Source organism: Lethenteron reissneri, unplaced genomic scaffold (assembly GCF_015708825.2).
Source record: "Lethenteron reissneri isolate LAM-NWPU_2019-01 unplaced genomic scaffold, ASM1570882v1 scaffold_1433, whole genome shotgun sequence".
NCBI classification, from domain to species: Eukaryota; Metazoa; Chordata; class Hyperoartia; order Petromyzontiformes; family Petromyzontidae; genus Lethenteron; species Lethenteron reissneri.
The window spans coordinates 318,101-330,627 of NW_026891150.1; the positions used below are offsets into that span (position 1 = coordinate 318,101).

General features: G+C 44.6%; 1 protein-coding gene across 3 annotated transcripts in view; it reads right to left on the reverse strand.

Moving 5' to 3' along the window:
• The window catches only part of LOC133362307 (N-myc proto-oncogene protein-like), a 30,236-nt gene extending 21,146 nt beyond the window's left edge, over positions 1 to 9,090 (reverse strand). For 2 of the 3 annotated variants that reach the window (XM_061581234.1, XM_061581231.1), the window contains exons 1-2: positions 9,032 to 9,090; positions 6,065 to 6,351 (exon numbers count right to left, since the gene is read on the reverse strand). The gene's annotated coding sequence lies outside the window, so the exon portion shown is untranslated. Of the gene's footprint in view, positions 1 to 5,896; positions 6,352 to 9,031 lie in introns of all 3 variants that reach the window. The other variant, XM_061581233.1, reaches the window with a different exon arrangement.
• Positions 9,091 to 12,527: the final 3,437 nt, after the last annotated feature.

Consider the following 12,527-nt stretch of genomic DNA (forward strand, 5'->3'; position numbering starts at 1 on the left):
GACACTGAGAGATGTTGACTACCTCGCCTGGTCTACAGGAGGTCGTGGGTTCAATCCCAGACACTGAGAGATGTTGACTACCTCGCCTGGTCTACAGGAGGTCGTGGGTTCAATCCCAGACACTGAGAGATGTTGACTACCTCGCCTGGTCTACAGGAGGTCGTGGGTTCAATCCCAGACACTGAGAGATGTTGACTACCTCGCCTGGTCTACAGGAGGTCGTGGGTTCAATCCCAGACACTGAGAGATGTTGACTACCTCGCCTGGTCTACAGGAGGTCGTGGGTTCAATCCCAGACACTGAGAGATGTTGACTACCTCGCCTGGTCTACAGGAGGTCGTGGGTTCAATCCCAGACACTGAGAGATGTTGACTACCTCGCCTGGTCTACAGGAGGTCGTGGGTTCAATCCCAGACACTGAGAGATGTTGACTACCTCGCCTGGTCTACAGGAGGTCGTGGGTTCAATCCCAGACACTGAGAGATGTTGACTACCTCGCCTGGTCTACAGGAGGTCGTGGGTTCAATCCCAGACACTGAGAGATGTTGACTACCTCGCCTGGTCTACAGGAGGTCGTGGGTTCAATCCCAGACACTGAGAGATGTTGACTACCTCGCCTGGTCTACAGGAGGTCGTGGGTTCAATCCCAGACACTGAGAGATGTTGACTACCTCGCCTGGTCTACAGGAGGTCGTGGGTTCAATCCCAGACACTGAGAGATGTTGACTACCTCGCCTGGTCTACAGGAGGTCGTGGGTTCAATCCCAGACACTGAGAGATGTTGACTACCTCGCCTGGTCTACAGGAGGTCGTGGGTTCAATCCCAGACACTGAGAGATGTTGACTACCTCGCCTGGTCTACAGGAGGTCGTGGGTTCAATCCCAGACACTGAGAGATGTTGACTACCTCGCCTGGTCTACAGGAGGTCGTGGGTTCAATCCCAGACACTGAGAGATGTTGACTACCTCGCCTGGTCTACAGGAGGTCGTGGGTTCAATCCCAGACACTGAGAGATGTTGACTACCTCGCCTGGTCTACAGGAGGTCGTGGGTTCAATCCCAGACACTGAGAGATGTTGACTACCTCGCCTGGTCTACAGGAGGTCGTGGGTTCAATCCCAGACACTGAGAGATGTTGACTACCTCGCCTGGTCTACAGGAGGTCGTGGGTTCAATCCCAGACACTGAGAGATGTTGACTACCTCGCCTGGTCTACAGGAGGTCGTGGGTTCAATCCCAGACACTGAGAGATGTTGACTACCTCGCCTGGTCTACAGGAGGTCGTGGGTTCAATCCCAGACACTGAGAGATGTTGACTACCTCGCCTGGTCTACAGGAGGTCGTGGGTTCAATCCCAGACACTGAGAGATGTTGACTACCTCGCCTGGTGTACAGGAGGTCGTGGGTTCTAATCCCAGACACTGAGAGATGTTGACTACCTCGCCTGGTCTACAGGAGGTCGTGGGTTCAATCCCAGACACTGAGAGATGTTGACTACCTCGCCTGGTCTACAGGAGGTCGTGGGTTCAATCCCAGACACTGAGAGATGTTGACTACCTCGCCTGGTCTACAGGAGGTCGTGGGTTCAATCCCAGACACTGAGAGATGTTGACTACCTCGCCTGGTCTACAGGAGGTCGTGGGTTCAATCCCAGACACTGAGAGATGTTGACTACCTCGCCTGGTCTACAGGAGGTCGTGGGTTCAATCCCAGACACTGAGAGATGTTGACTACCTCGCCTGGTCTACAGGAGGTCGTGGGTTCAATCCCAGACACTGAGAGATGTTGACTACCTCGCCTGGTCTACAGGAGGTCGTGGGTTCAATCCCAGACACTGAGAGATGTTGACTACCTCGCCTGGTCTACAGGAGGTCGTGGGTTCAATCCCAGACACTGAGAGATGTTGACTACCTCGCCTGGTCTACAGGAGGTCGTGGGTTCAATCCCAGACACTGAGAGATGTTGACTACCTCGCCTGGTCTACAGGAGGTCGTGGGTTCAATCCCAGACACTGAGAGATGTTGACTACCTCGCCTGGTCTACAGGAGGTCGTGGGTTCAATCCCAGACACTGAGAGATGTTGACTACCTCGCCTGGTCTACAGGAGGTCGTGGGTTCAATCCCAGACACTGAGAGATGTTGACTACCTCGCCTGGTCTACAGGAGGTCGTGGGTTCAATCCCAGACACTGAGAGATGTTGACTACCTCGCCTGGTCTACAGGAGGTCGTGGGTTCAATCCCAGACACTGAGAGATGTTGACTACCTCGCCTGGTCTACAGGAGGTCGTGGGTTCAATCCCAGACCCTGAGAGATGTTGACTACCTCGCCTGGTCTACAGGAGGTCGTGGGTTCAATCCCAGACACTGAGAGATGTTGACTACCTCGCCTGGTCTACAGGAGGTCGTGGGTTCAATCCCAGACACTGAGAGATGTTGACTACCTCGCCTGGTCTACAGGAGGTCGTGGGTTCAATCCCAGACACTGAGAGATGTTGACTACCTCGCCTGGTCTACAGGAGGTCGTGGGTTCAATCCCAGACACTGAGAGATGTTGACTACCTCGCCTGGTCTACAGGAGGTCGTGGGTTCAATCCCAGACACTGAGAGATGTTGACTACCTCGCCTGGTCTACAGGAGGTCGTGGGTTCAATCCCAGACAATGAGAGATGTTGACTACCTCGCCTGGTCTACAGGAGGTCGTGGGTTTAATCCCAGACACTGAGAGATGTTGACTACCTCGCCTGGTCTACAGGAGGTCGTGGGTTCAATCCCAGACACTGAGAGATGTTGACTACCTCGACTGGCACGCAGGAGGTGGTGGGTTCTATCCCAGAGACTGAGAGATGTTGACTACCACGCCTGGTACGCAGGAGGTCGTGGGTTTGATCTCGACCCTGACGACGCCTGCTGCTGTATGTTTGGAGTTTGAGTGTCTCTCATCATCATGGTGGCTAGCAGATGTTGATTACCTCGCCTGGTGTACAGGTCGTGGGTTTGATCTCGACCCTGACGACGCCTGCTGCTGTATGTTTGGAGTTTGAGTGTCTCTCATCATCATGGTGGCTAGCAGATGTTGATTACCTCGCCTGGTGTACAGGAGGTCGTGGGTTTGATCTCGACCCTGACGACGCCTGCTGCTGTATATTTGGAGTTTGCGCATCTCTCTCCCCATGGTTGTGTGGATTTTTTTCCCGGCACCCTCCGGCTTTTCCCCTCCATGTGCATTGGCCGCTGCTATAGAAGTCCACGTGACAAGCCACCTCATTCGGCGAGGTCGCTTTCGGAAAAAAGAGCTCTCTATCTCAGTGGGCCTTGCCTGGTGAAATATATAGTAAACAGTTAGTAAGTCACATGACCAAGACGTACAATTCCGCAGGCTGCAATTGACAAGACCCAGGGGGTTGGCAGCCTGATGCGTCGGAGCCGCATGCGGCCCTTTAAGGGCTGCTTTGTGACGTCATTCATCACGTGCATTGAGGCCCTTTAAGGGCTGCTTTGTGACGTCATTCATCACGTGCATTGAGGCTCTTTAAGGGCTGCTTTGTGACATCATTCATCACGTGCATTGAGGCCCTTTAAGGGTTGCTTTGTGACGTCATTCACCACGTGCATTGAGGCTCTTTAAGGGCTTCTTTGTGACGTCATTCATCACGTGCATTGAGGTTCTTTAAGGGTTGCTTTGTGACGTCATTCATCACGTGCATTGAGGTACAGTTCTCGCAATCATCCATAAGTTGAGCTTTGCCGGGAGAAAAGCGCCGAGTAGTTAAGAGTTGAGTTCTTGCCGAGGCAGACTTAAGTATCGCTGAAAGTTTTCGACGCTTTTTCATTTTCGAGTCACTTGCAGAGTAAAGGACTTGGAGAAGTCGTACTGCACTAAGCTCAGAGTTGTGAGCTGAGACGTGGAACAGGTGGAGATTTGAGTGGCACACCGATAGAATGCCCGAGCGACAGGCTGTAAAAGTTGTTGGTTAAGCCCAGTGACTTGACGTTGTATGTGGTGGAGAGGCCAGGGTAGAGGGGGGGGTCACGTGCAGGCTGCTGCCCTAGGCTGCTCTACAGGCAGCGTGCTGGGCCCGACACGCCGCGTTTGAATGTTGAAGCGAGATTCATCGATGTCGTCACGATTGACAATACAAACCCCTAGACAACTAGAGAGCCAGTAACAAGTCGCGATACACTTTGTGCACAATCGAAAATAATCATAAACATACATATTAGTCAAGAATATAAATCACAACAATAATACTCTTTGGTTCTTTCGGTAGTCACGTAGGTATAAAATAAAATGTGTTGCGCCTGAAACGTGACTTTACTGAAAGAACCAAAGAGTATGGATTCTTGCAGTCACGAAAACTTCAAATAACAATAATAACACACACAACAAACACGTTTTTGTAATGACACATCTAACATTACATTGCACAATCAACATTTCTGAAAACTTTCGAATTTTCACAATGCAATTATGAAAATTACAATGGGTCTCTGTGGGAGTCTATGGGTCTCTGTATGATGAGTTTACGGGTCTTTGTGTCTATGGGTGTTTGTGAATCTATGGGTCTCTGTGTGACGAGTCGATGGTCTCTGTGGTGAGTCTATGGGTCTCTGTATGAGTCTATGGGTCTCTAAATGATGAGTCTATGGGTCTCTGTGGTGAGCCTATGGGTCTCTGTATGAGTCTATGGGTCTGAGTATATGGGTCTCTGTATGACGAGTCTATGGCTCTTGAGTCTATGGGTCTCTAAATGATGAGTCTATGGATTTGTGTGATTAGTCTATGAATATCTGCGTGATGAATCTATTGGTCTGCGTTATAAGTCTATGGGTCTCTTTGTGAGTCTATGGATCTCTGTATGAGTCTATGGGTCTGTGAGTATATGGGTCTCTGTATGACGAGTCTATGGCTCTGCGTGAGTCTATGGGTCTCTAAATGATGAGTCTATGGATTTGTGTGATTAGTCTATGGGTATCTGCATGATGAATCTATTGGTCTGCGTTATGAGTCTATGGGTCTCTTTGTGAGTCTATGGGTCTCTGTGTGAGTCTATGTGTATGTGTGATTAGTCTATGGGTATCTGCGTGATGAATCTATTGGTCTGCGTGACGAGTCTATGGGTCTCTGTGTGAGTCTATGGGTATGTGTGATTAGTCTATGGGTATCTGCGTGATGAATCTATTGGTCTGCGTTATTAGTCTATGGGTCTCTTTGTGAGTCTATGGGTCTCTATGTTACATTATACACTAGTGAGTGGGTGGGTGGCCAGCAATACGGCTGAACGCATTTGTCTCCCTAGGGGGCAATGTTTACAAACCACACCGGGTATACACTATATATACTTATATTTATGCGATCTATAAAGAAAGAAAACGGCGCACAAATGGATCCCTGGAATATGGCCAAAGTCCTTTTCCAGTTAACTAAACAAACACATTTTTTTTCCCCGCTAATGCCGACCAAGCTGAAATGACCCCTTTTTCAGAAGCGACGGGGTCATCACCAGCGACAATCTCGATTCTCATCCTCCTGCTTCACGCCGACTCCATCCACCAGGAGGTCGCCACCTGGAGTCGAACCCTGACCTTCACGCTTCACCGTTGTCTCTTCTTCACACTTCACCATCACTCCTGGCCACGTAGCGAAGTTGTCATTTTCTTCCGATTCTTGTTTTATGAAAGATGGACTCATGGGAGCAGCACTTTGACCATCGCAAGTAGATTTCACCCTCTCATGGATCTTCTCATGCTTCTTTCGTTTTTCTGACGCAGCAAACCCTTTCCCACACACGGTGCACTTGTAGGGCTTCTCACCCGTGTGCGTTCTCTCGTGAACTCGAAGAGAACTTGATTGTACAAATGCCTTCCCACACATAGTGCACTTGAATGACTTCTCACCTGTGTGTGTTCTCCGATGAATCCGAAGATAGTTTGAGTAGATAAATGCCTTCCCACAGACGGTGCACTTGTAGGGCTTCTCACCTGTGTGCGTTCTCTCGTGAACTCGAAGATAGTTTGAATAGACAAATGCCTTCCCACACACGGTGCACTTGAATGCCTTCTCACCTGTGTGCGCTCTCTGATGAATCCGAAGATAGTTTGAGTAGGCAAATGCCTTCCCACAGACGGTGCACTTGTAGGGCTTCTCACCCGTGTGTGTTCTCTCGTGAACTCGACAATTTGATGAACATACAAAAGCCTTCCCACACGTGGTGCACTTGAATGGCTTTTCGTCCGTGTGCGTTCTCTCATGCAGCTTGAAGTGTCCAGGGCGATCCGTGCTGTAGGCACACCGGTCGCATTGATGCCTTTTAGCACGGCGCTCTGTCGAGGGCTTCTCCATGCGATCGACTCTGCAAATATACCTTACACTTAATTTGGAGCTTTCGTGACTGCAGGAATTATTCTTTGGTTCTTTCGGTAAAGTCACGTATAAAGATAAAATAATAACTTAAATTAAATACTAGCATACAAAGTTTCGATTGCAACACAAGCAATCATCATCAGGTATAAATTAAATAGAAACACAAATCTAGTATACTTAGAAATGTAATGTAATATAACAGAGTCGGATAACATAACAGTCAACACCCTATCTGGTTGAGAGAGATTAAATCTCTCTCTCAAATTTAGCATTCTCAGGAAGAACTTAATCAACCAGATAGGGTGTTGACTGTTATGTTATCCAACTCTCTGTTATATTACATTACATTTCTAAGTATACTAGATTTGTGTTTCTATTTAATTTATACCTGATGATGATTGCTTGTGTTGCAATCGAAACGTCGTATGCTAGTATTTAATTCAATTTAATATTTTATCTTTATACGTGACTTTACCGAAAGAACCAAAGAATTATACCTTACACGTTACACACAACATGAAATCGACTGCAGGTATACGTTACACGTTACAACATGCACACACGCACTACAGAGACATCCCCCGTGTGCAGGGAGCCCCCCCCCCTGCATCCCTCCTCCCTGGCTCCTCCCCCTTCTCACCCTACTATATAAGAGCGTGTCACTAAGAGCCCTCTGCTCACGGCAGTGATTGTGCTCTGGTTGTCCCACCTGACGGAAGCTTGTGCTGCCTCCGAAACGTCGTAACTTAATTATTTTCATATTCTTGGTTCTTTCGGAAAAGTCACGAAGGGAAATAATAAAATAAAACTATAAATATATGATTGCTTGTGTTGCAGTCGAAACGTCATGAGAATTTTAATTGTTTTATATTATTTTATTATTTCCCTTCTATGTGACTTTACCTAAAGAACCAAAGAGTATACACTTTCAGAATTAAGAGAAAAGTAATTTCATTCGTGAATGATGAATATTATTTATTGTTAGCCTTGTAAAAAATACATTTTACTATATTGTTTTCATCTACGTGACTTTACCTAAAGAACCAAAGAGTATAAACCTCCAGATATTAAGAGAAAAGTTATTTCATTCGTGAATGATGAATATTATTTCTTGTTAGCCTTCTAAAAAATACATTTTACTATATTGTTTTCATCTACGTGACTTTACCTAAAGAACCAAAGAGTATAAACCTCCAGATATTAAGAGAAAAGTTATTTCATTCGTGAATGATGAATATTATTTCTTGTTAGCCTTGTAAAAAATACATTTTACTATATTTTTTTCATCTACGTGACTTTACCTAAAGAACCAAAGAGTATAAACCTCCAGATATTAAGAGAAAAGTTATTTCATTCGTGAATGATGAATTGTATTTCTTGTTAGCCTTGTAAAAAAAACATGTTTTCATCTACGTGACTTTACCTAAAGAACCAATAAAAAAGGTGTTATTATAATTTGTAATAATTAAATAATAAAATGCCATAACTTTTACTAATTAAAGAATTATAAAGATATTAAGAGAAAAGTAAATAATAAAAACATTTTATTATTTTTCTTTAACTTTGTTTTCCTTTTGTAAATATTACTGGGGGGAGGGCACAGCATCTTGTAGTCCAGGGGCCTACACAATCTTAATCCGGCCCTGCCCATGTGCAGCCTTAATTGTGTTGGGGCAGTGAGTGAGAGTGAGATTGTCAGTGTGTGTGTGTGAGATTGTCAGTGTGTGAGTGTGAGTTTGTCAGTGTGTGAGATTGTCAGTGTGTGTGTCAGTGTGTGAGAGTGTGAGTGAGAGTGTGTCAGTGTGAGTGTCAGTGTGTGAGAGTGTGAGAGTGATTGTGAGATTGTGAGTGAGAGTGTGTCAGTGTGAGTGTGTCAGAGTGAGTGAGATTGTGAGTGAGAGTGAGATTGTGAGTGAGAGTGTGTGTGAGATTGTGAGAGATTGTGAGAGTGTGTGTGAGTGAGAGATTGTCAGAGTGAGTGTGAGTGAGATTGTGAGTGTGAGTGAGATAGTGAGTGTGTCAGTGTGTGAGTGATTGTGAAATAGTGAGTGAGTGTGAGATTGTGAGTGTGTGAGATTGTGAGAGTGTAAGTGTAAGAGATAGTGAGAGTGAGTGAGCTTGTGAGTGTGTGATAGTGAGTGTCTGTGTGTGTCAGTGTGAGCTAGTAAGTGAGAGTGTAAGTGTGTAAGAGTGTGAGATTGAGAGCTTGTGAGTGTGTAAGAGAGATAGTGAGCTAGTGAGTGAGAGTGTGAGCTAGTGAGTGAGAGTGTGTGATTGTGAGCTAGTGAGTGAGATTGTGAGTGTGTGTGAGAGTGTGTAAGAGTGAGAGTGTGTCAGTGTGAGTGTGAGATAGTGAGTGAGTGTGTGAGTGATAGTGAGCTTGTGAGTGTAAGAGTGAGTGTGAGTTTGTGAGTGAGAGTGTAAGTGTGTAAGTGTGGTGAGTGAGTGAGATAGTGAGTGATTATGAGCTAGTGTGTGTAAGTGTGTAAGATTGTGAGTAAGAGTGAGTGAGAGTGAGTGTGTAAGAGTTTGTGAGTGAGAGTGTAGGAGATAGTGAGTGATAGTGTGTAAGAGTGAGTGAGTGAGAGTGAGTGAGCTAGTGAGTGTGAGTGTGTAAGAGTGTAAGATTGTAAGAGTGAGCTAGTGATAGTGAGAGTGGTGCCACGCACCGCTGGCGAATCGCCGTCATGGTCGAGGCCGCCATCTTGTCCCCCTCACGACTCTAAAATGGCCGCCAGCGAGGAGGGGGAGGAGCCAGAAAATTTGGCGGGAAAACAAACCGCCGCGTCACGTGACAGGCGAGACGCTCAACTGTGATTGGCTCCAAGGCGGAGAGAGATTTTATTTTTTAGAGGAAAACTTTTTTTGTACCGTACGTACGACTAATTACTAAACTCGCCATCAACAATAAACACTCGCGTTGGCATTCGTGAGATATACATAAATAAAGTAAAAAATGTATTGGTTATGTAAATTATCAGAAATCTCATACAGTATAAGGTACATAAAAATTAACCCGTAAAAACAAAGTTTTTCACTCTAAATCCTTTATATGCGTGGCATCGGGGCGGCTAGAGTCCTCTCGTCCTCTGGTTTGAGATGGCTGCCACCTATGGGTCAGATGATTGTCTGCCACCATTAAGCAATTGGTAATTAAATATTTAAAATATTTTCCCTAAACAGTGTAAAATTTGGGAATTTTTTTTTCACAAAAAATAATTGTCACGCACGAGTCTGTGTGGAAAATGTCAGCTCGATTGGATCACGGGAAGTGGGTTAAAAAACGAGCGAAAGGTTTGCACGGTCGTAAACAAGCAAGCAAGTGAACTTAATATAAAGGATTTAAAAATGACCCAAATGAGATGTTGACTGGTAATTACATCTCAAACACAGCTGTCAACAGTGACAGAGCATGCTTGCCAACAAGGGCATTCAACTAATTTTGATAACGTGGAAGTGTTATGCAGAAGCGAATTATTACTGGCCAAGACTAATTAGAAAATCAATCGAAATTGAGAAAAATACAAATAATTTCAACCGCTGTGATAGCTACAGAGTCAGCACAGCCTGGATGCGCTTGCAGGGGATTACACTTTATATATTGGTGCTTATCCTCAGAGCCACGAGTGGAAATTTCGCATTCCTACGGTGGATCAAATGATGTTTAGTCTGATCAATAATTCCCAATGGGTAGTTCATCAACTGTTGCACTGTTGCATAGTGCAGCAGTGGCCAATCGCATTCCTACGGTGGATCAAATGATCTTAATTTTGGAGCTTTCGTGACTGCAGGAATTATTCTTTGGTTTTTTCGGTAAAGTCACGTATAAAAATAAAATAATAAATTAAATAATAGCATACGACGTTTCGATTGCAACACAAGCAATCATCATCAGGTATAATAAAATAGCGACATAGAATATAACCAGAAAACTATAGACAGACATATAAGCAGACAGATATCACCAAGATACATAGAGAGAGCAACCCAGGTACAGAGAGAGGTGATCGTCTCTGTGGGGTGGCCTTAAATAGACAGAGGGGGGCGGAGGCAGAGAGAGGGAGGGGGTAGGGAAAACATTTACATGTCAATGAGTACGAAGGGAGGGGCGTAAGGTAAGCAGGCTTAGAGGGAGACAGAACACACTAAATTAAATAACCTAGCAAAGTATCGAAATGTTATGTAAAACGACACAGAGAGTCGGTCAACACACAATTAACGCATTGCCTGGTCGATTACGTATTTCAAAGATTGCTAAGTTAGAATTTAAGTGTGAAAATTCCAAAGAAAGACAAAACATAAAAAAGAGGAACGGAGACACACAGACAGAGCAGAACCTAAGAACGATACAAAACGAGTGTAGACAGAGAAAATTACACTAAATATACAGGCAGAGAGAGAGAACAAGAAACCCAGAGAGAGAGAAAAAGGTAAACTTGGAACTTCCCCGTAGAAGTGGTTCAATCTTAATTTTGGAGCTTTCGTGACTGCAGGAATTATTCTTTGGTTTTTTCGGTAAAGTCACGTATAAAAATAAAATAATAAATTAAATAATAGCATACGACGTTTCGATTGCAACACAAGCAATCATCATCAGGTATAATAAAATAGCGACATAGAATATTCTAACTTAGCAATCTTTGAAATACGTAATCGACCAGGCAATGCGTTAATTGTGTGTTGACCGACTCTCTGTGTCGTTTTACATAACATTTCGATACTTTGCTAGGTTATTTAATTTAGTGTGTTCTGTCTCCCTCTAAGCCTGCTTACCTTACTCCCCTCCCTTCGTACTCAATGACATGTAAATGTTTTCCCTACCCCCTCCCTCTCTCTGCATCCGCCCCCCTCTGTCTATTTAAGGCCACCCCACAGAGACGATCACCTCTCTCTGTACCTGGGTTGCTCTCTCTATGTATCTTGGTGATATCTGTCTGCTTATATGTCTGTCTATAGTTTTCTGGTTATATTCTATGTCGCTATTTCATTATACCTGATGATGATTGCTTGTGTTGCAATCGAAACGTCGTATGCTATTATTTAATTTATTATTTTATTTTTATACGTGACTTTACCGAAAAAACCAAAGAATAATTCCTGCAGTCACGAAAGCTCCAAAATTAAGAGCGATGGAAGAATTTCGAATCCTTCCCGACTCCAGAATCGATGTGCGGCTTATCACCAAATCGATTCTCTCCAATCTGGGACTGCAATAACAAACGATTATAGAATCGATCATCGATTCACAACGCCCCTTTCTTTTACAGCGGTTGAATCGAGTTGCGTTTTGTTCAAGAATCGAATCGACGACAACGCGGTCTGAGTGGCTGAGCCAATAGAAGCGCTCCCTGCTGGAAGGCGCCGTCCAATCAGAGGCGATGGTGGCTCTAGGTGCACGTAGCCTGGCACCAGCTCCACTGATTATTTGAACCGGTCCCGGGCCTCCCCTAGGTCGCCTCAGCCTCAAAGCAGTAGCTGGTGTGGTGTGTGAACATCGCCACTGGGGAGACAAAGGCGGCCGGGTAGTAGAGCGAGTAAGATCACGTGAGGAGTCTATACGTCAAGGACGTTATTATATTATATTTTTATTTTTAAAAAATTAAGAAATTTTATTGCTTTGTAAATAAAAACAACAATTTGCTAAACCTTGGTCACAATATCTGGACTTGCCTTCATGTAAATCAACGCATAGATTTCTGTTGATATGATTGTGGTTGTACTTTATTAATCCGTAATCTCAAACATTACATACAATAACGCAAGAAATGGTAAAAAAAAATTAAGTTAAAACAGAGCAATGTAATACAATACACTGTTAGACATTATTGTAAAAAAGATATAATTATAAAAAGTCCATCCCATGTATTGGTGAATTTGTAAATGTTTTAGGCAGGAAATGGCAGGAAATTAGTTTTCAAATTTAGATATTTTTCTGGGGGGGAGGACCCCAGACACCTGGAAAATCTGGCCCCCCCAATGTTGTCTCCATGGCTACGGCCTTGCACTACACTATACACTACACTATACACTACACTATACACTACACTATACACTACACTATACACTACTACATACTACACTATACACTACTATACACTACACTATACACTACACTATACACTACACTACACTATACACTACACTATACACTACACTATACACTAC